A 23,761-nucleotide genomic window follows, 5' to 3' on the forward strand; every position below is an offset into this window, starting at 1 on the left:
CAAGTGAAAGAGTTATATGGAAATAGCTCAAGTTTGAGTGAAAAAAAATTTCACTCAAACTTGAGCTTTTTTCACTCGTGTTTGAGAGATTTTCAGTATTACTTGAGTGGATTGTTTTCACTCAAACTTGAGTGATTTTCACTCGAGTTTGAGTGATTATATGTATCACTTGATTGGGTCCCTTTAACTTGAATTTGTGTGAATTTCAATCAATTTTTATTCATAATTAGCATCATTTAAGCGAATATATTTTAATTATACTATCATTATTTATTCTTGATTTTCATTTCAATCACATTTGAATTCAACTGCTCCTTTTCCGACTATTCACTGAGTCTTTTAATGTTTATCATAAATAAGATGAAAAGAAAAATATTTTTAGCATGTGTGATAGAAATAATTTATCAGCATTCATTTCTTCTAAATTTCATTCATAATTTGTTCGGTAATTAATAATTTTTTTAATATTTTAAAACTAAACAGTGATAGTTGATAAAAAAAGTGAAAACTTAGTAATCCATCTGTATTTAACAATATGCTGAATATAATTGCAAGATAATACTCTTTAGAGATCGAAAGTTTTGTGATAGACTCAAGTACAAACTTTTAAGGATTTTTAACTTTTTGTAATTAAACAAATTTTTTGTTAACAGTTTACATTATTTTTAATTTTATTTAGGAATTCAAATAGTAGTTAAAGTGACTTCATTAGTACGTTAAATCGTACTTAACCATTTCCTTCCCAGGTCTTGAGAACAGAACTTTGATAATTCTTCTACATTTCATTTTATTTGGATGGGAATTTTTCTAGTTATTACTTTAATTATAAAAAGTTTGCTAAAATATACTTACAAAAATATTTTTACATATTGGCAAAACATAACATCTTTTTAACAGGGTACCCACTCAATTTCAGAAAAAAATTCCCTAACATTTCCAGGTAAATTACAACTAAAATCAATACCATATTTTATCGATATTATTCAATTTTTCATCAGAAAAATTTGATTATTTTATTTGTAATGGCAAATATTAGATTTTCTGTGTAAAAAAATATATAATTAAATGAGGAAGGAAACATTTCAGTTAAACTAAAATGTAAAATTTTTGCAAAAAATAATTGTAATAGATTTAGAATTGCTTAACTCGATTCTCAATAACTAAATACTGTTACTGATAGTTTTAAGATTGGTTATTTTCCAGATATAAAATAGGAAAAATTGCAACTCGCCCTGACTATTCCCTGATTTTTGGAGCTAAAATTCAAACTCCTTGACAATGTCAGGTTTTCCCCGTTTTAATCGTTCATTTAATTAATTGTAATTTTCAAATGAACTGTACGCGATTTAATTGTAAGAAAAAAACGTAAAAGCATCTTTGGTAATTTTTAACTTGCTTTTATATAACGTTATATGCATGTGTAACACAACTCTAAAAATTACATTAATTATTGAAACTATGCAACTTTCATGTCAGCAAAATACAGGTCTTAGTTTTTAATTCTTTACCACTTTATAAAATGTCTTTTCGAAGTGGAGCAGTCCTTGCAAAAATAATTGGTACCTGAAAGCTATGATACAACTGCAAAGGGTTAAGGCTTTTAGCATAAAATATGAGAATGCATTAGTGAATAAGACAACTAAGTTACAGAATAAAGGATATTTTGTTGTATATGTTTTCTTATACATATATTCCTTATGTGTGCACTCTGGATAGTAGGATATATTTAAGTTTCCTACAGTGCTTTTAGAAGTACATTTTTCAGCTCATAGAGCATAAACTGAAGAAACGAGAAGAACGTAGAGCTTGATTTACTGTACATTATAGTGAAAACAAAGTGACTCTTTAGCAAAAAGTCAATTGCTATAATGGAGCAAGTGTCTACATCTACAATAATCTTATCTAACGTAAGAAAAAACTTCAAATCCTCTGTTTTTTTCTCGCCGTTTCACAGATATGCTACGCAGTCAATTTTACTTAGCTCCTCATCAAAATTTACATTTTCCTGGAAGAAAATCATTTATACATTATGAAGACAATTTTTAAAACATAAATACAAATTTTGTTATTCCTTTTCTGATAACCTGACCAATTAACTGTTTTCCTCTTTTTTCCACAGGTAAAATACAAACTGTTTCAGTTACAAATTCGAAATACTTTGAAAATCCTAATATTTTTGTAAACTTGGAAGACTTTTATAGCATATCTTTTGTTCAAGAAATAAATTATAAAATAAAATTTATATCATTATTGAAATTCAATTACTAAGCAAGACAATGAGTCAGAAAAATGCATTTTATATACATCACATTATTCACTCCTTTCACTATGGTATATAAAACACACTATTGTTTATTTATTTAGTTATTTCTGTTAAGCACACTGAGATTCCCCCCCCCCCTCACTGAGAGGAGAAAAAAGGTTAAAATTTACCATTAAAATACACATATTTCAAAAAACTTGACTCAGTATAAAATATGTATATATATATATATATATATATATATATATATATATATATATATATATATATATATATATATATAAGTTCAAAAGGAAGAATAAAACAAAGAAAAATTATAGACATATGAAAAAAAGGGGGTGGGAAATAATAAGTAAAAGAAAATAACAAACAACATTTTATTAAAAAAAAGAAAAAAAAAAAAGAAAATGAAATGTTAATTAAATTGTTAACTTATTACATTAACTTATTGTTTTTCTTAACTTTCTTAGTGTTTTCTTGTATTTATTATATATATATATATATATATATATATATATATATATATATATATATATATATATATATATATTACATTTTTTTAGCTGTAACTTTTAGAATATCCAATAAAATTTTAAAAAATTTTGTTTTAAAACAAATTGTTTAAAACTGTACAAAATATAAATAATTAAAGTTGTTCTTTTATACAGGGCATGAGCGGAAAAAAATTAAAAAAAATTTTCTTAATTTTAGAGGGAATCGTCTAAATTTTTATTTATTTTCAATTTAATGCGAAAGAGAGTGCTCTTTGATTTGACAAAAATTCATTTATCATACTGCAAATTTTAAAGTTAATTTCTTCAACATTCAGGTTCTTTTCCTGTTTCTCCCTGAATTTAAATCCCTTTTTCAGTTATCAAAATAAACTTAAAAAAGGAAGTCTCTGTTGTCTCAATCATATGTATCATATGATTTAACCGTAGTGGTAATCCTTCGGTCATGAAATATTTCCTTTTTATGGATAGTCAAAATAACTATACTGTTAAAAACCTGGAGTTTATTATATTAAAATAAAATGTTAAAACTTTAATATGAGATCAGAAAAATTTTTAAAACTTTTATCAGATGTAATATATTTCCACATGCTTTGACAGAGATTCTAGCATGGAATCAGATTTTTTTTATATTCCATAATCATCCACATTTAACACTTTCAATTTAAACAATTTTTTTTGACAAATAATTTAAATGAATAGAATTTTATTTAAAAACATTGAAAAACAGCTAATTTAAATGGAATGTGTATATAACACATTCTAAATAAAAGTATTTTAAAAATGAGAACAACAAGGTATATCTACTTATCAAAAAGTAAAACAGCGTCTTCTTCGGAAATACCGCTGTGAACTAAAAGTTGAATTTCTCTCAAATAAGAGTGTATTTCACTCAAGTTGGGTTTAAAAAATTTAACTCTTTTTTGAGTAGGAGAAATCACTCTTTCATTTTAAGAGAGTAGTTTCAGTTTTGAATACATGCGCCACTATTATTTGTTTTGGAGTCATTTAGACACAGTTTTGCTCAACTCACAGTTTTTGAGTAACCCTTTTTTACACTGTAGAGTTCTAAAATCTCAACTAGAGCTCTATGTCTGAAAACAACAGAAAGTGCAATTGTTAATGTTGTTGTTATTGCAGTTCAAATTTTAACCATGTTCTGAGATGAATAAACTATAAAGAACTATAATGTATCAATTAAAAAAAATCCCCACTTTTTTCAAGCGAATTCAAAATCTGGAAATAATTTAATTTTTTGTCACACCTGAAACCCAAAACGTAGGGCGCATCATATTTATAATTACCTCCTATCGTCACAGTATATTCCTCTCATGTCTTTCAAAATTTAAGCTCTCTAAATTTTTTTTATGTAGGAGAAAATTGAATAAAATTAATATTAGTAATTAATATATATAATTTCTCAAGCATATATATAATATTTCATTCATATATAGTATTATCTTTCATTATTTATTCATATATGGTATTATCTTTTATTAGTTATTCATATATAGTATACGTAGAAGTATGATTTATTTATATAGTGTATTAGCCATTCATACTTAACATTATTTTTTCAAACGAAGTATTATTATTTATTTATATATAGTATTCATAAAATTCATTATTCATGCATGCATAATATTATTTACTTATATATCACAATCATTAAATTTATTAATCATACACGGAGAGCATTATTCATTCATTCATAAATACTATTATTCATTTATAGGTTTATAGTATTCATTGAAATTTTTATTCATTCATATCTAGGGTTATTTATTAAACTACTGTATAATATTTTCTTCTTTTTAGTTAATTTAAAAACCGTAGTTTTATAAATTTTACTTTATTTAATTATTTACTTTTTATGGTATAAAAGGAACCAAAAAAGGTGTGTATGTTTGAAAGCATGCGAATAGCTTATATTACAATTATATTTTTTAAGTTACAATTTCGAATAAATTCATTGAAACCTGATCTTCAATGCTTAAATCCCATTTTCTTTCTTTGTCTTATATCAGGTTTTCAGTTAATTTCACGTAAAACAAGATGCTTTATCTTATCTCTAAGAAGATAATGTTCAACATTAGCTGAAGTTTTGTGTAACTTAAGTTATTAGGTATTCTTTAGACTTACTATTTTCCCCAGGGCAAAAAGAAAGATAATAATAATGAGTCCAGAGATTATGCTTTGCGGTGATATGGTAACGAGATTACGTTCAAGCTAATCACACTTTCCTCGAGTAAATTTAATAATAAACAGTATAAGTGAAAGCTACTTGTTAGAGGTTGAAAAAAAGAATATGTTTACTTTATCAGATTTGTCTACTTATTCTCTTTTCATAAGTTTCGTTCAAACGATATTGCGAAGAATAAGTACGAAAGAAAAAGAGCTGAAGTGAATAGAGTATTATCGTTTTCTAACCTTTTAATTAGCGACCAAACCACACAAAAAAATGTCGTCAAAAGTGGTTTCAAGTTACTTTTGAGAGGTAGTTTGTTTCGAAAATAACTAAAATATTTTGAATAAAATAAAAATTATTCAAAAATGTCAAATTGTGGAAGATTATCAATATATTTTTGTCAATATTCATCGTTTTAAAAAGTTTGAGTTCTTATAGTGTAATTTTTAATCTTCTTTAATGACAATATCAATTTATAATAATAAATTTAAGATTTTGTGAGTGTTATATAACTAAAAAACTGTTTGGGCCGTGGATAACAGGGACAAGTTTAGCCCTTGATTATAAAACTCGCAAAAAAGCTTAATTAGTCCATTGCGTTAAATTGCGTTAAGAAATAAATTATTTTTATCTATCATTGAATTACACACACACACACACACACACACACACACACACACACACACACACACACACACACACACACACACATATATATATATATATATATATATATATATATATATATATATATATATATATATATATATATATATATATATATATACACATATACACCGAAGAGGCATTACATTATGATCACCTTGCTAATAACACGTAGGACCACCTTTAGCCCTCAGAACTGCTAGCATCCGCCGTGGCATTGATTTCACAAGGTGCTGATAGGTAGTCTGAGGTATCTGGTACCAAGCGCTCACCAACTGGTCCTGCGATACACTCACATTGCGAGGGGGTAGCGTGGCAGCACGAATTTGGTTTTCCAAGTAGGACCACAAATGCTCTATTGGATTAAGGTCAGGTGAATTTGGGGACCAAGACATGACTTGAAAGTCACTGGAATGTTCCTCGAACCAATCCATGACGATTCGACCCTTATGACATGGGGCATTATCCTGTTGGTAAACACCATCTCCCGCAGGAAAAACTGTTGCCATGAATGGGTGAACCTGGTCTGCAACTATGTCCAAGTAGCTTACAGACGTCAGGAATTGTTCTATGAGGATTATGGGTCCTAATGTGCTCCATGAAAGCATTGTTCCTGGGCGAGCCCATTGTTATAGATGGAGGGTGGTCATAATGTAATGGCTCTTCGGTGTATATATATATATATATATATATATATATATATATATATATATATATATATATATATATATATATATATATATATATATATATATATATATATATATATATATATATATATATATATATATATATATATATATATATATATATATATATATATATATATATATATATATATATATATATATATATATATATATATATATATATATATATATATATATATATATATATATATATATATATATATATATATATATATACATTTTATATTTTAAGTAATTTATTTCTTATATAGAGTTTTAATATAAAAAAGGCTTTTAGATATATATTCCCTTTTGTTACAAAATCTTCAACTATAATGAATTTTGTTCAAATTTGAGTAAATAACAAAACAATATTTGTAACTTTATATTTATTCATGTTTTGTTGATAATAACTTTAAGCATATTGTCACCGGTTATATTAATTTCGTTAATAATAATTGATAGAGTTCATTATATACTTTACTGTCGTATGTTCTACTCTTGGTGTGCCCTTGAATAGGGCGGGTCGAGTTACGAATAAGCAATATACTTTACTGTCCAGTAAAAAAGTTTTTTGGGAATAGTATAGTAGAAAATGTTGTTTTTCCAAGTAATTAACTACTTGCAAACAAGAAATAACTTCTATACAAGAATTTTCTGCACCCACTGATGTCCGATTAGTCAAACGAAAAATCTAATCGCTTTATATGAAGTCAGCCATTTCAAATTAAAATCAAGAACGAAGACATCGTTTTCTGAAGTAAAATTGTTTCTATTCCCACAATGCAAAGGTGAAGTCTTGTCGCGATACATTGTTTGCTTGTGTTGATTCACTGACTAATTGTACGTTTTTTTAATACCATGATTTTTTTAATGTTTGTTTTTAAACTAATTATCAGTATTTTTGATTGCAGTTTTGTGAGACAAGAGTTCAATTCTGAGTACACATAAAATTATTTTTTTTTCTGGAAAAGCAAGCGACATTTCTTATTATCATGTTTATTAATATTTCAATTAAGTAATCATTTAATTGAAAAAATTTCATTGGTTTTGATCCTTTTTAGGAATTAATATAAAATAATTATGACATATTTTAAATATTTTGTAGAAACAATATCTTTGTTTCGGTTAATAATATGAAAATTATTTTATGCTTCATAATTTTCTTAAAGTCTAAAACGTAGGTAGACTGGTATATGGTTTTAGAAATTTATAATCAAATTTCTTAAATAGTTAAAAATAAATAAACGGGCAAAATTGATTCTGAACTATTGCTCTCTATTTCAAGATGTTCTTTACATCAGCAGTGATAAATAGATTATTTTTTAAAAATGAATGAATTGTTAATGCATAAGGCACAACATTTATACATTTTACTGGTACTTATAAAATTTCAATTATTTATATACTTGTTTTTACCCATCTATTTATTTTTAAATATACATATTTTAGGTGATTTTGAGGCTGGGATAGCGTGGTTGGTAAGACGTTGGTCTCGTCTGCGTGAGAACGGAAGTTCAAATCCCACCGGCTGAAGAAACCCTTTTGTGTTAACGGTTACTGGTGCATGATAAATCTGTCGGGGTCACAAAGTTCCCATAACAAATCAATACCTCGGGGATTACTGGATTGGAGATGGATCGTTGGCTGGTTCTGTTCAAAATTGCGATCTGTGGTAGAATGAATAGCTGTATGAATGGGTCTGCTTGTAAAATGGGCTGTGACGTGTGTGTGGGACTGAAACCGCATTCTTCGACATAGATGACGACATTGTAAAATAAAAAACGCACTCTCTGCTTCAAATTCGCTTTTTTCCCCAAGCATGATTGCTGGCATTGGCAAATGGTAAAAGAAGGGGCCGGGATAACCTGGTTGGTAGGGCACTAGGCCCATGTCCAAGAAGTCATGGGTTCGATCCCCGCAGGCCGAAGACTCCCCGTGTAGAAAATGATGACTGATGCACGTTAAATCTGTCGAGTCACAAAGTCCTCCATGTTCCCATATCAAATCATACCTCTGGGGGTACTGATCCAGGAGTTTCCTTGTCTTCAGAATGGGTTCAAAATTACATGGCTACGGAGTTGAACATTGGTAGTCGTAAACCCAAAAAATGCGAATTCTGAAAAGTGACTCTCTTGTTAAAAGGCGAAAATAAGCCTTTTTGTGCTTATCTTCTATAGAATCGAATCATTTAAGTTGAGTGATTTATCACGAAGGCAAATTTCGAATCAAAGCTAGCTTAACTCTTATAGATATCTATAGCTAATCGTTCAATTTAAAGATGTTTGTAGTACCCGAAGTGTCTCAATAAATATGTTTGACTTTCTAGACTGATTCTTTCGACGTGACAACATCTGTACCTACGGTAAAATATCGTTGAGTTACAGTTTTTTTCCGGAGTGACGACAGAAGAAAAATGTTACATACATATTTTTCCTTTGGGTGCATTGTAAAAGAAAAATGTGACTTTCAGATTTTTCCTGAGAGTGCATTACTAAAGAAAACTAACATACAGATTTTATCCGTGGGTGCATAACAAGAAAACTGTAAACTACGCATTTTTCCTGCGGTTGCATTGCAGCAGAAAACAGTAATATGCCGATTTTTTCTGCAGGTGCACTGCAGCAAAAAACTATAACTTACACATTTTTCCTGCGGTTGCATTGCAGCAGAAAACTGTAATATGCCGATTTTTTCTGCAGATGCATTGTGGCAAAAAACTGTAACATTTTCCTGTAGGCGTGTTACAGAAAGAATAAATAAACTGAGTTACAGTTTTTTGTAGGTACTTGTACATAGAGAAAATTTCCAGCAACTTTGGATATCAGACCTTTTCTGTTCTATTACAGGATTATGCAGTGTGCGAGTCAATTTTGCTTATAGTTATGCTTATAATACGCGTTTTTAAATGCAAAATAAACATCTTTTCTAAAAAAAATAATTTTTGTCATGAAATTGTTTTAGCCTAACAGATATGGAAAACTGTAAAGTGTTCTTTACGAGTTTTATGAACATCTTATTATTTGCTATAAAGCATTTTTAACAGCCTCTTAACTACTTTTTAAAAATATATTTTTTTTGCAAGAAATCGTCTTAAATGTGTTTAATATCCATGTTTTATTTTCAATTCTTAATTTTTTTTACCACCTAAATTAATTGGATTTGACTTAGAATGAAATTTATGCAGCTTTTGAGACCAGATGTGTACAATAAAATAACTTTAAAAAATTTAAAAAGAGGTCAACTTTTCCATAGGTTTGCACGAAGAAGTAATAACTTAAATATCATGCGTAACTCATAAAAATCGAGTCTATACTGTTTTGGCAAATTTTCCAGTTGTTATATTCATTTTATATAAAGTTTGTCCTGAAATGTGAGGCAAGTATTTCTCATAAGACTTTTAAAGAAAGCAGGTGGTGAAAAGTCGATGGTTTAGATTGTAGATTATTAAGGACTGTAACGAGCACTTTGCATTAGCTTAAAGCTCTGTATTTCCATTAATGTAGCTTAGGGTTATTGAGGCTTGATAGGTAACAGTAAGAAATCAGAATCGGTTTGTGGTTTGGAAGGGTCGATGGTTTCTTGGGTGTACTTATCATTATTTGTAAACCACCGACTTTTCATCTGCTTTCCTTAAAAAAATTCTTGCTAGCATATTTTAATATAAACTTTATATAAAATAACCATGATATCTGGAAAATTATCTGAGACTATATAATATCTATTTTTAAAAGTTTCCCGCAATGTTTAATTTATTACTTTTTCGTGGTGCAAACTTATGGGAAAGTTTTTTTATTTAAATAATCAATTTATATCATATTTTCTCTACTTAGGATTAAAAATTAACCATTTTAAGAACGAACTAGAAAAGTTAATCAGAATCACTTGCAATTGCTTGTAACATTGGTTAATGTTAAGCTAATGCGAAATTTTTTTTCCCAAATATTTCTTCAGAACGGAATAACCAAAATTTTTAAACGATTGTTAGGGTTGTGGACTGATATTGCTCCTCGTAGTCAATGCCCAGATTTCAGAACTCAACACCCAACTGTTCTGGAGTTTCGAGAAATGCAAAATAGCGACAAGATCGGACAAAATATGAAGTAAACACAAAATAAGAGTTGAAAAAAAGTTTATTTTTACAAGAAATGGAAAGATTCCATTTTGTTTAAAAATTAAACATGAAACGTTGTATTTATAAAGTAAACAAATATATGATATTCAAAACACGGTTTTATTATCTTATTTTACTAAATTCTCAGATCATTTTTAAATGCTTTTTAGACCACAGAAAATAAACAAGCTGAACGCAATTGACTTACAAAACATTACCGAATCATTAACGTTTAGTGACAAAAAGCACAAGTGTTTACAAAAAAAAATCGATATCTAAGAGTCGATTTCTGTACAAAAACAACCAATAATAGGATGATGAGTAGTAAAAAAACAATATGTTCTTTTGTTTTTGTAACTGTTCTATTAGACACGAGATACTATGTTAATATCATTTTAGAGACATGCCATATTTATCAGAATTGATTTCAGTCATACTGTTTTTGTTTTATAATTTTCTTTAAAAAGCTTTCATTGCAGCTGTATGTACAGTTTTTTTTGCATTTTTAGAACTGATTTTAATAACTATTTTTTATGCCTGTCTGTTATCCTTAATACTTATTGGATATACGTGTACTACTTCGCGGCCGCACTCTGTACTTAAAAAAAAGAGAAGAAAAAAACGAAAAATAAATGTTGCTTTTAAGGATTTTGTTCCGAATTTTTTTTTAATGTTTAATCTTATAGTACTTGTGTAAAGTTCTGTCAACCAGGAAAGTTAACGTGAATTATGACACTAAATCATTTCATAGTGTAGCCAGGGCATATTTAATCGGAAATAAAAGAGAAAAGTTTTTTTTTAAAAAAAAGAAATGTTAAACATGTTTTAAAACATGAGTTTAAATAATATGTATCAGTTTATTTTCAAAAATAACTAAACATAAAAGTACTTTATAGTTATTATATTTTACAATAAATAAATAAATAAAATAATAAAACTACTTCAATGAAAAACCTTTAAAGAATATTCACGTATTTGGTAAATACTTTTTCGTTGTTGGGGAAAAATCGAATTGTTTGGTGACATTTCTTGCTTTTGCCGAAAATGGCCGATTGGAATTCACACAAACACTAATATCATTTTATTTGGTGCCTTCCCTATTGGAAAAAATTCCCAGTACAAAAAATTTTATACCGGCTTATGAAACACCGGTTCCGGTATGATACTGGATCCAGTATAATACCAAACCCAGTACCATACCGGAACCGGTGTTTCATAAACCGGTATCAAATTAATCCCAGTATGATACTGGAACCAGTATCATACCGGAACCGGTGTTTCATAAGCCGGTATAAAATAGATCCCAGTATGATACTGGAACCAGTATCATACCGGAACCGGTGTTTCATAAACCAGTATCAAATAGATCCCAGTATGATACTGGAACCAGTATCATACCGGAACCGGTGTTTCATAAGCTGGTATAAAATTTATTCCAGTATGATATCGAACCCAGTATCACTAGTGTACTGCACCCAGTAAACCGGGATGGTGTAACAATTTATTTTTAACACAAGTATAGTGAGATACTACAGTTTGATACAGGAAGGTTAGTGAACTGCTCTGAATGGGAAAATAAAACATTGATACGAGTAAATAAATAAAGTTATCTGGATTATACAGGGAAATAAAACATCCCCTATGAAACATAATTCACATTTTGTCAAAAGCTATAGTTTGCATTATGCTTATAAAAATCAAATAAACTGTTTTTTTTTTAAAAAATTGTAATTTTTTTAATAATTTATAAATTAGAAATAATTGTCAATAATATTTGAATCTAAAATACTACACGAAAAATGTTTTGCAGCAACATAAGAAAAGTGTAAATACATTCTTCAGATTTTATGAAAATTGATTGGGGATTAGAAATATTATGTAATGAATAGCCAAAAACTGACTAAAATAAGTCAAAATCTTATTTTTTAATTTTCATATCCTTTGAAATGACAAAATAAATTTTGTTAAATAAGCCTCGGAAATGTTTGACAAATGCAAATTCATATGCACAATAAGGAGACTGTGTGAAGTGTATATATCTATAAATATAAATTTAAACAATCTAATTATAAAATTATGATTTCATATAAATCAATTAACTTTGGTTTATATTTGTAATTGATAAATAAAATTGAATGCAAATAACACATATACCATATAATGTTCAAAATGCCGACAAAAATATTTGAAATGAATCTAATTTGACACTGTTCATTTACTTTGAAATCAGGCATTGTAAAATATAATTATATAGTTATGTTACATTTTGATCAATGTACTTGCTTGCTACTATAGATTTCAATACAAACCAATTTAATTTTGGATTGTATTTGAAATTTAAATTATAGTCAACTTTAATCATTCAAACATAATAGTGGTTAGAGTAGTAATTATAGCTACAAATAAAAGCTTAAATGACACAAGTTATTAACTAATATAAATAAAAATTTTGAATTATTTTACTCTGTCATTCTTCGATTGACATTTTTCTTAAGATTCCTTGACTTAAAGCACGATTTGATATAGTCATTTTCTATTTGAAGTATTTAATTTTTATGATAATTTACTTATCACATAATATCTGAAAATTAAATTAGGAAAAAAAAGTCATCGCCTACAAAAATTAAATCTCAAGAGTGAATTATTTATATAACGACACATGTTCATAAATACTAAAATAAGCCTAAATCTTAGAAAGCTTTTCTTATCTCACAATTGTTGTGAACTCAACAAGATATAATTAATATAATAATTAATATATATACTGAATAAAAACACACAACACAATATTAAAAATTTTAAACATTGGATATGACATAATTTAAACTCAGTCTTCAATAAGATATAAGAATTACACAATTACTAAATTGATATAAACATTAACACAATAGCCTAAAAAATATCCTTATAATCAAATGAAATGAATTGTAGTTCTAATAACGTGAAGTGGCTTAAAAGCTCAATTTTCAAGTCTCTTTGATGTTACCCAACCATCTAGCTGGTGGTTTTCTGGATCCCTCAGACATTTCTTTAATGTAAACTTCTTAGTAGAATTATCTTTCTAACTTCATCAAATAAGAGCCAGCAACAATGTCTCCATTTAGAGTTCCTAATATAAACAAAATTTGAATAAACAGAAAGTGCAGACTAAACAGCAATTTCAAAAAATCTCATTTTTAATATTGTATGCTTTTTCTTTTAATATTATGCTTTACCCTTTTATACTAAATTTTAGATTACAGTGCTAATTTAATTAAGTTAATATTTCAGATTGCAGTGTTAATTCCATAAGACATTTTTGGCATTTGTATACTTTTTCCTAACTATTAAATTGACAGCAAGAATTATTAAACGAATACAAATAGTAAAGAATTTTTACAAGCTTTAAACTTTTCTTACATCATGTTAATAAATAAATAGGCAACGAAAAATGCTAAAAATGTCAGTCAAAGTTATATTAACTGAAAGCTTAATTGTGTTAAGTTTTTCATATGAATATGATAAATTTTACCGTTACACAAATAGGATGCATATATTTTTCAGCTGATATAAACTAATTGAAATTAGAAAAGCATTATACTTTTTTAAAAAAAAATAATAGTACAGTGCCCGCCGTTTATTAAAATCACTTTCGTTTTATGCTCTTTTGATTTTATTAAGCGGCTGATTTTATTAAGAGGCGATTCAACATTTGAAGAAAAAAAAAAATAATTTATGATATATTCTAAATGCACACGCTTTAAAAGCTGAAATAATGGCCGCATTAATGCTTTATTTTAACTAATTTAATTATTTTAATAAAGTAAAACCCTACATAAGATTAAATTTACAAAAGTTTTGCAAAAAACCGATCAATGGTTGCTTGAGTTGCAGTATTTAAAATTAACTTTTCAACATCATTTGAGAGTTTATAGAAGTTTTTATAGTTTTCGATATTCCTCCTCTTTGTTCTACAGCTTGCCGCAATACATTAAGTGCTTTTCTGACTTCCATTGAAGATGGCACTGGTGAGTTTATTTCATCTTCTGAGTCTGATTCCTCTATTTCTTGATGGGAAATAACTTTGCAATTTTTGATGTCTGTAACAATTTTAGAATCAGATTTTTCTCCTGATGTTTGCAGGTTATCGTCAATAGCTACGTAACATGAAAAATTCTCGTCCATTTCATTTTCTTCATTGCTGATCATTTCTTCGAAACAGTTATGAGCCCCATCTCCATCTTGTAGCTTCACGTTGACTACATTTAGGAAGCTTATCATAGTTTTGCGATGCTTCGAATTTATCTTTAAAACTCAAAACCTTCCTTTTTGGCATGCTGAGAAAATTTAACACCAAACGAACTTAAAAATGATATGTGCTCTAACTATAATTTACTCAAACGGCTTAAATAATAGGGAACATGTGCACAGACAGTTTTTGGAAATCTATTGATGTTCTCTGTTAAAATAGATAACAAAAGAAACTTCTCTCCCTTCTATGGTTCATTCAATAAAAAGTAAGATAAGAATTCGACCCCCTGTTGAGTGAGATAGGTTTCTCCAAACTTCATTCAAGTCAAGAAATTAACATTGATAAATTGATTTCTATGAACTCGCCGCTTACCACCCGCATTTTTCCTTAACTTTTACACTATGTATATAGCAGGAAAGTGCTAACCACACCTGTTTCACAGGTTTGTGAGTAACTGTTGCTTCTTCTAAAAAAAATCTTAAAACTTCGAAAAAATAAAATTTTATAAATAAGAACAAAAAAAGCTGAAATAGTGCACCTTTGATTTATTTTGTAGTCAAAATTTTGATTTTAAAAAGCGGCGGCATTGATTTTATTAAAGGATGTTTTTAACATGTATTAATATTGTAACGATTCGGTTCTTGCCGATTTGATTTTATAAAGCGGCTGATTTTATTATCCGGTGATTTTATTAGCGGCGGGCACTGTATTTATATTAATAGGGTACTGTACTACATTTACTCCAAATTTTAATTAACTTTTATGCTTTTGAAAAACTCAAAAACTAGCTGTTACAGGTGTAAATAACTTAGACAAAGATCCAGAATGCACAAAAAACAGATTTCATACAATTCAAATTATATGCGATTCTTACAAAAATTCAAATAAAATATGTGCGTATATAAATAATGTTACAAATATTCAGGAACTGTTCAATCATACATTTAAAAAAAAATCTGTTGTGTAGTGTAACACACACAACACATACAGGAAATTAGACTCGATATTTAACCTTATAATTAAGATCTTGAAACGTAATACCATACTTTTGTTCAAAATAAGTATGACATATATTGTAAACAAAATTAAGAAGTATTAATTTGCAAGATGAGAATTAATTTGATACTATAAGGTTGCAGAAAATTTAAAAATAAATAAAAACTAAAATTTCAAACACTGTATGATGTTAATTTACAGATTAGCTATTGAAACGCGCAGACTGTAAATAAATAGAAGATTTTAAAAAATTTATTTATATTACGAATAAACAATTATCCAAATTATATAGGCAAATTTATACAGTAAAACAATTTTTCAGAATAATTATTAGTTATGAGAAATACAATTGCAAATACTTATTTTTCAACCACCTACTATACCAATCAATTACAAATATACTCAATTTTTCAACTGTCCAATTTAAACTTAGATCAAATTATAAAATTCAAGATTTGAACTGCAAAATTTCCCGCACCCTAGTAAGAAAAAATAATGGTCCACCAAATTTTAGTATTTTTGAGTAATTTGAAAGAGATTTATTTCAAATAAAGGGAAGGTAATGTCTAACATAGGTATTGCTCATACTACCCAATCTTGTCGACAACTCAAATGAAATCACCAGCGCCCACATCACGGAAGCACATTACCAACCAACTTTTCATATTGACTCTATGAAAAAATTAAAGTATGAATGATCTGAAGTAACTTACCATTTTAATTTCAATATGATAGTTTTAAAACAGTTCAGCTCATAACTTCGTCTAAAGCTTAGCATTTAAATTTATTATTATGACAAAGAACATAAAGGCTTTAAACAAACAAAATTTAAACGTAAAGTTAAAAATTTAACTATTCAGTGGCTGAACTCAGAAATAAATTTGCATATACTTTTTACATTCATTAAAATTAAGGAAGCATTCAGTTCTATTTTTATTAAATTGTTACTACAATACGAAAACTTACAAAAAATTTTTCACTAATTCAATTTATTAACAAATTGAATATCTTAAAAAAACACTGTATCACTTTTATGTACCAAGATATGAATATAATGAATGCAGGGCTGCCAACTAACACTTTCAGAATTCTGGAGACTCAGCCAAACAAATCACCGCAACTTTCGGGTAGCAGTCTGAGAGAAATTAAAACAAAAACATTAAATAAGAGGACCACTTTAAAGAGTATAATTTGCAGTCATCCCAGGCAAATCTCTTCTTGTCTTTTTTAAAAATAAATATATATATAAATAAAAAATATAATTAGCAAGTTTAAAATCCTTTTGGCGTCTTGACAGTTGTAGCGGGGACAACAGATCCTGACACTGAAATATCCCCAAATGTAGATTTATAAAGGATAAAATAACCATCAAATTAAAAAAAACAAAAACAATTTCAATAATAATGTGCATGTTGAATATGAAAAGAACTAGAAAACATACCTCGATGGAAATTACAAGGAATTAATAAGTTTTCCAAATCATTTCTGAAAGAAAAAATTTATTTAGAAAGTATACAATAGTAAACAAAATATATGCAAGCTATTAAGTAGTTAATGAAACTTTTAAGTATCAACTGCTTTATTTCTAAAATGCTATTTTAGTTTTACTGAAACTTCAGGGTACCAACAGTTAATAAAATATAATTTAAATTACATGCTTAAAATTTTTAAAATAAAATTAAACATTAAAAATAACAAAATAATTTACAATTAAAATATAATTCAAAGTTTGAAAATATTATATACAACTTAACTAACTAAACTAACTCAGTGGCGCGACAGCCCATTAAGAGGGCCAAGGCCGACTGTGCCCATCTCAGTTTTCTTGACCTTGGGCTCTGGGGTGCAGGAGCATATGTTCCGGTCAGGTGGTCAGCCGAACGCGGAACCCCCAGTGTTAGTTCCCAAGCATGCTTGGTACTCATTTTATCGACCCACTGAAGGGATGAAAGGCTGAATATACAACTTAACAAATAATTAATTTGTTAAAAACGGTGATCACATGATAATAATGAGAATTTATGTAAATAACATATGAACAAAGTGTTTTTAATAAAGTCTCATTAAGAAAGAAATGCAGGAAAGAAAAAAAAAATTAAAAATATTTTCTTCTCAAGCAATGGAGTTTAAGTCGTAACCCTAATGCAAGCACATGCAGTAATAATTCAAGAATATTATAATATGTCTTGATTACTTAATCTATAACTACTGCTTAAGAATACGTTTTAACATTTCTGTAACTAGAAAATATGTAAATAAAGAATATGTTAATAAAAGCAAGAAATAAAGACAAAAATACACTTACTAAAATATACCGCCAATTTTTCCATGATCATCCATGCCTAGGTGAAATGTAAACAAAGTTTGAAGAAATGTGATTGGCTGAAGTTCACACTAAGAACGGAACGAACTGAAAAAACTGATAAATTCGGAGTGTCAGTAGCTTTTTATAGATTTAACGAACGACTAAGATCGATTCTCGCCTTTTTGCGTGATTCCCTTTCGTTTCTGCATTAATCGCTCTTTTCAATTGAATTAAATTAATTATATTGTTACAATACAAATTTATTTATTTATTTCATAAAAGTTTATTTTGTTTTATGATTTAAACTACAAATTTCAAAAACGGAATGAAATTTATAAATTTATGAAGGAGAGATTTAAGTTTGGTTTAGGTAAAAAGTTTTTAAGATTTTATATCAATTTTCAATTTATGTAAACATATTTCTTTTTTTACCAAGTCGTTTGAAACCTAAACTAAATAATTTATTTTGCGAATTGATAAATTTGTTTCGATTAGGAGCAACATAGTTCTAGTTTAGTATAAATTCAATAAGAAATAAATAAAAATTAAAAACAACTTATAATAAAATTTAAAGTGATCGATGCAATCAATAATATTCTTTTCTCATCATGACTTTGATTAAAATAATTTTTGTAAATAAAAGAAATAAATAAGTAAATAAAGAATAAACGAATGAAAACAAGTTTTATTGTTTAATTACTTTTATTATAAAATTACTTTTATTATGAAATTACTTTTATTATAAAATTACTTTTATTATAAAATTACTTTTATTATAAAATTACTTTAATTTAAATAACTAGACTTTACTTAGATGACTTAGTTTTTAAAATAATTAAAATGTGTAAGAATCTAATTCAAAAAGCTCTCTTCGCTCCAAAATTTTAAAATGATTTTAATAATTTTAAATATGCATTTTTTTTAAAAATTGATGTACATAGAAAGTGTACGTTTTCACCACTCTTAATATATTAGTTAAGAGTTCTTATAAAAATCTAAGAAATTAATTATTGGAAATTAGTATATAATCAAGAAAAAAAAACGAAGACTTTATAAAATAATAAATTATTAAAGAAGTAAGCTAGTTTGAAAATGTCGAAACCTGTTAGATTTCCGGAAAAATATGCACTTTCTAAGAATTTAAGTTAGTATATTTTAAAACTACTTCAAAATTTCCAGCATGGATTCTAACTGGTTTCGAAATTTCCTTCATGTTTGAAAACTGGTATCAAAATTTCCAGTACGATATTATACTGGTTTCACTCTTTCCTGTATATTTGAAATCTGGTATCAAAATTTCCAGTATGCTACATACTGGTTTTAAAATTTCTAGTCTGGCGTCATACTAGTTTTAAACTTTCCAGTATGGGGCTATACTGGTTTTAAAATTTCCCGTATGGTGCTATACTGGTTTTAAAATTTCCAGTATGGTGCCATACCAGGTTTTAAAATTTCCAGTATAGTTTCATACCAGGTTTTAAACTTCTGGTATAGTCTTACTGGTTCTGGTATCATTGTTACTGGTTTTTGATACTGGTTTTGCGAATTTTTTCCAATAGGGTTGTAAGTTAAATTTGAACTAGATTACGAAAGTATTAAAATTGGACTTGTTCCGGATAACATACTAGAAATAAAGGGAAAAAAAAGGACTGGTCACTAATAGCAAGTTATATAGCAATAGATATTTGAATAATGTCAGTCGCAAATTATAAATTTTATGTAAATACGAATTTCAAAAAAATTTTTGGTTAAAGGAAATTAAGGGAAAGAGGATCGCTTAATAACACTGCAAATTTGTAGCATCCCGCCAAAATAGTTATAGCAAATTTCTTATCATACCGTGATTAATTTACATTTCATTTATACTTTATATTATGAATCTACCAATAAATATATTCATTAAAACTTTTTATGTCGGTAATCACAATTCAGCTGAAGTTATTAATTCTATTAATAGATAATTTTTCTATTCCCATTATATTTATATAAATATTGGAAGATGTTAAAAGTTCGCTGCAATGTATTGGCTTAGAGCCGTGGTGGCTGAAAAGATAGAGCACTATCGCCTTCCAATGACGTTTCCGAGGTTCGAATCCCAACGACGAATGGTCAATACCAAATCTGCCCGCCTCACACCGACCACAGTGATAGCATAAAATATTTTCAGTGGTAAACGGATTATGAGTTTGAGTCCCCTTACCATCAGGCAAAATGAGGGTGGTTTTCATGGTTTTCCTCTTCACGCAACGCGAGCGCGGATTAGTTCCATGAAAAAGTTTCCTACGAAAGCAAATTTCTCCCCATATTTCAACCTGGAGTTTCCTTGTCTTTTGGATTCTGTTCAAAATTTTAAAGCTACGGAGTTGAATATGGAGTATCGTAAGTTCAAAATCGGCTTTGTTGTTCAACGACAGTTATAGAATAAAATAAAAATGTTTTGGCTAGATAATCATTTCCGATTTTCCTCCACAAACACATTTTAAATTTTTAATGCATATTTTAAACGAATTATTAACTTATAAATCACTGATAGTAAATCATTAAAACCCATTTTCGCTGTTCTATTCATTTTTACAGTAATTCAATTCTAGCTGAGATAGACTGGTTGGTAGGGAGTCAAGCCCATGAACAAGAGGTCGTGAGTTCGATCCCAGCAAGCCGAAGACTCCTCGTGTAGTTGACTGGTGGGCGTACATTTATCGGGTCTCGTTGAATTTAATGTAGGCAGTATTTAATGTTGACAGTATTAGCATCCTTAGTGCAATACTTTTTAGGTTTTTCTTCCACTATGACAATACACAAGAAATCCCAAAAATTGAAAAAAAATTAAATTCAAAATCATAAACCTATATATATATTTCTCTTACACGGCACCAAAAAAAAGTCTCGTTACAACTCCCCGAATGGCAACGTTAGAAAATCGACCAATGATTGCTGCTAAAAATGTCACATGGCAAATCTAGTTGAGATGGCTCAACATATAGCCCTTTTAAAAACGGAAACAATAGCCAGAGTGAGCTTTATTAGGTTGTTCAATTCAGATTCATGCCCTAAAACATGATAATATTTAATTTAATCTCAATAAGGAATTAATTAATTAATTGAAGTGAGAATGCTTTAAAAGGCCGCTGTTGAATTGATATTTTTCTATTGGGAGCTACCTAAACGTCTAAAAAGCGTCTAAGTGTTTGTATTGAATACATTGAATTTTTTTATATTTCGCGTTTATTTATGCATTGAATTTTCACGCTTTAAAATGCAGAATATTAGTGAAGATGCTAGGGCTTTTAAACGTAATGAAGGAAAGCGTGTTCGAAGAGCCAAAGAAAGTGTTGAGGAATGTTATGGAAGACGTAGATTGCAGAGATCAAGTGCAATAATAACTGTTCAAGATGTAACAGTAGATGTCGAAGAGTATAATATTGGCTCAATGACGGAACAATGTAGTTATTGTAATGCTTACTTCTGGGCCAAAGAAAGAAATTCTTCTGGCAAATATACGAAATGCTGCCACGATAGAAAAACTAATTTGCCTACACTAATGGACATTCCCGAGTTGCTTCAAAAATTATTAATTCGATAATTCGAGTGATAATTCGATTGAGGCACGAAATTATCGAAATCATATCCGGGAATATAATTCTGCTCTTGCTTTTGCATCATTTGGAGCACACATAAAGCCACCTCCTGGAAATGGACCGTATTGTTTTCGGATTCATGGTCAAATTTATTATATGGTGTCACCTTTGTATAGCAATGATCAAAATAATGCTGGATACGGGCAGCTGTATAGTTTTGATTCAACTGAAACTACCAAAAGACGCATTGAAAACAATACTGGAAGTTTACGCTCTGTAATGGAACAATTAGATGGCCTATTGAGGTAAATTAACCCTTTTGCTCAGACGAAGGATATACAATCAGCTTTTTAGCAAGGCAACAATCCCCGATCTAAACTGCCCAAGAAACCTCTCCTCTTTAGTAGCTGGGCTACGTACTGGACATTTCAAGGGCATGAAGATCTCACGCACTCATATAAAATTCTATCCCATCTGCAAGTACTGTCCTCATTTGCAACTAACTCCAGACCATGTTTTTGATTGCCAGGCTATTATCGGCTCCCTCTTTCAACTTGGAGCACCTCCCATCGAAATTCTCCATGGCCATCTGGCTCCAGAACCTGCAAACCTTGTAATATTTATGTTTTTTAAAGGTAAACCTATTGACCAAATCACATTCTTACCATATTGCAACTGAATTGCGATAGTTGTTACGACTCATTTACAAAGTCATAAATGAGTTGAAATGATTGAAGTCAAGTTATGAGTAGAGATGAGGTACGAAAATAGAATGACTGTCCCCCATTTCATCTCACCGAAAAGTTAACACGAGACCACAATGTGACATGAAATATCACAGTGACGATTTGGTGGGAAAAAGTTATGACATATTCACGCTAAACATTGTTACACAGTATCACTTTTGAAACCTGAATATGCCATAGACGACTGAGAAGTAAATGTGTAACTGTTCGTCACACATTACGACAGAAATGCAACTGTCACAGTGGTCTCACGGCAGTCTCACGTTAACTTGAGGTTAACGTTTTTTCTCGTTAAAGTCAAATGTGACGTCACCATGGAAAGACATAGACACCTAATTTGTACATCGCATTACAGCCATATACCAGACTATTGACTGATAGCCTATTGTCACTTCACATAGCCTATATAGTTCTTTCAATAGCCTATTGGCACTTGGCTCCTTCTTGAAATTTGAGACAACCCTTATTGAACGCCAACCGAAAATAGGGAATTCTTTTTCAATAACTTACTTCGCTTCATCATCTGCTATTGTACCTTTCGTTACTTTATCTAATTAAATATATATTTAATTTAAAAACTGCTGTTTTCCCAGCAAAATGTCTCATAAAGGACAAACTATTCACTCAAAAGAGAGAAATATCAACATTTTTGTAAAATATTTAATGTTTAAAAAATGCAAATAAAGATTGCGAAATAAATATTTTTGTCGGAATATCGCCAAATAGAAATCCTGTTCAGGATTCTTGACATCCTTCTTACAAAAACAGCCAAATAGTATCGTTGGATACCACGTGATGAAGGCGGAGCCAAGTGCCAACTCCTGGTGAACGAACTATACTAGACTATACAGTCGATTGCATTTTGTCGTAATCTGCTTATGGTGTCAGCTGGGTGTTCACTTAAAGATGAATACTATTCTTTGTTTGAAAAACTAATTCATATATTGGAATATTTTATTTTATTCATTGAAATTAAACCTATTTTCCAACTTTTAAGGAAAGTGCATTTAAAACGTTTTTAAAATCATTCTTACAAACTTTGGAATTATTATAATAAACTTTTAGAAGTGCTTTTAACTTGTAAAATATGGTAACTTAGTAGACTTTAAATCAATGAATGAAATGAGATTAAAGTATTCTAAAATACCAATTAATTGCTTAAAATAGGGTTAAATTGCGATTGTGGCAAGACATTTTAGAAACCTTCAGGGAAGAAAAGTACACAGAGTAGATTCCTGCGGTCTGTCTAAATATTCCATTCCTGATTTTTAAGTTTTTGGTGAGTTCAGAATATGAAAACCGTAATATTTCTATTAGCCTTATCTTTTGAACTGATTCATGCATTAAAAAAATTAAAATCTACTTATTTTAAAAGTGCAAATTCATTCAAATCTTTTTACACTTATGTAATTTAAAACGTCGTTTAGAAGCTAACTACATGATTGACCTCGTTGGAGTACACAATAAATGCAT

At 28.8% G+C, this 23,761-nt stretch overlaps 1 long non-coding RNA gene across 1 annotated transcript; it reads right to left on the reverse strand.

Moving 5' to 3' along the window:
• Positions 1-12,244: 12,244 nt before the first annotated feature.
• Positions 12,245-18,393, reverse strand: LOC147807429 (uncharacterized). The gene is made up of 3 exons (XR_015434480.1): positions 17,965-18,393; positions 17,101-17,144; positions 12,245-13,541 (listed from the first exon to the last, which is right to left on the reverse strand). It is a non-coding gene; the product is annotated as an uncharacterized LOC147807429 (long non-coding RNA).
• Between the last annotated feature and the right edge of the window lie 5,368 nt (positions 18,394-23,761).

This window comes from Parasteatoda tepidariorum, chromosome 6 (genome assembly GCF_982258835.1).
Source record: "Parasteatoda tepidariorum strain Cologne lab strain chromosome 6, Ptep-v5.0, whole genome shotgun sequence".
Taxonomy (NCBI): domain Eukaryota; kingdom Metazoa; phylum Arthropoda; class Arachnida; order Araneae; family Theridiidae; genus Parasteatoda; species Parasteatoda tepidariorum.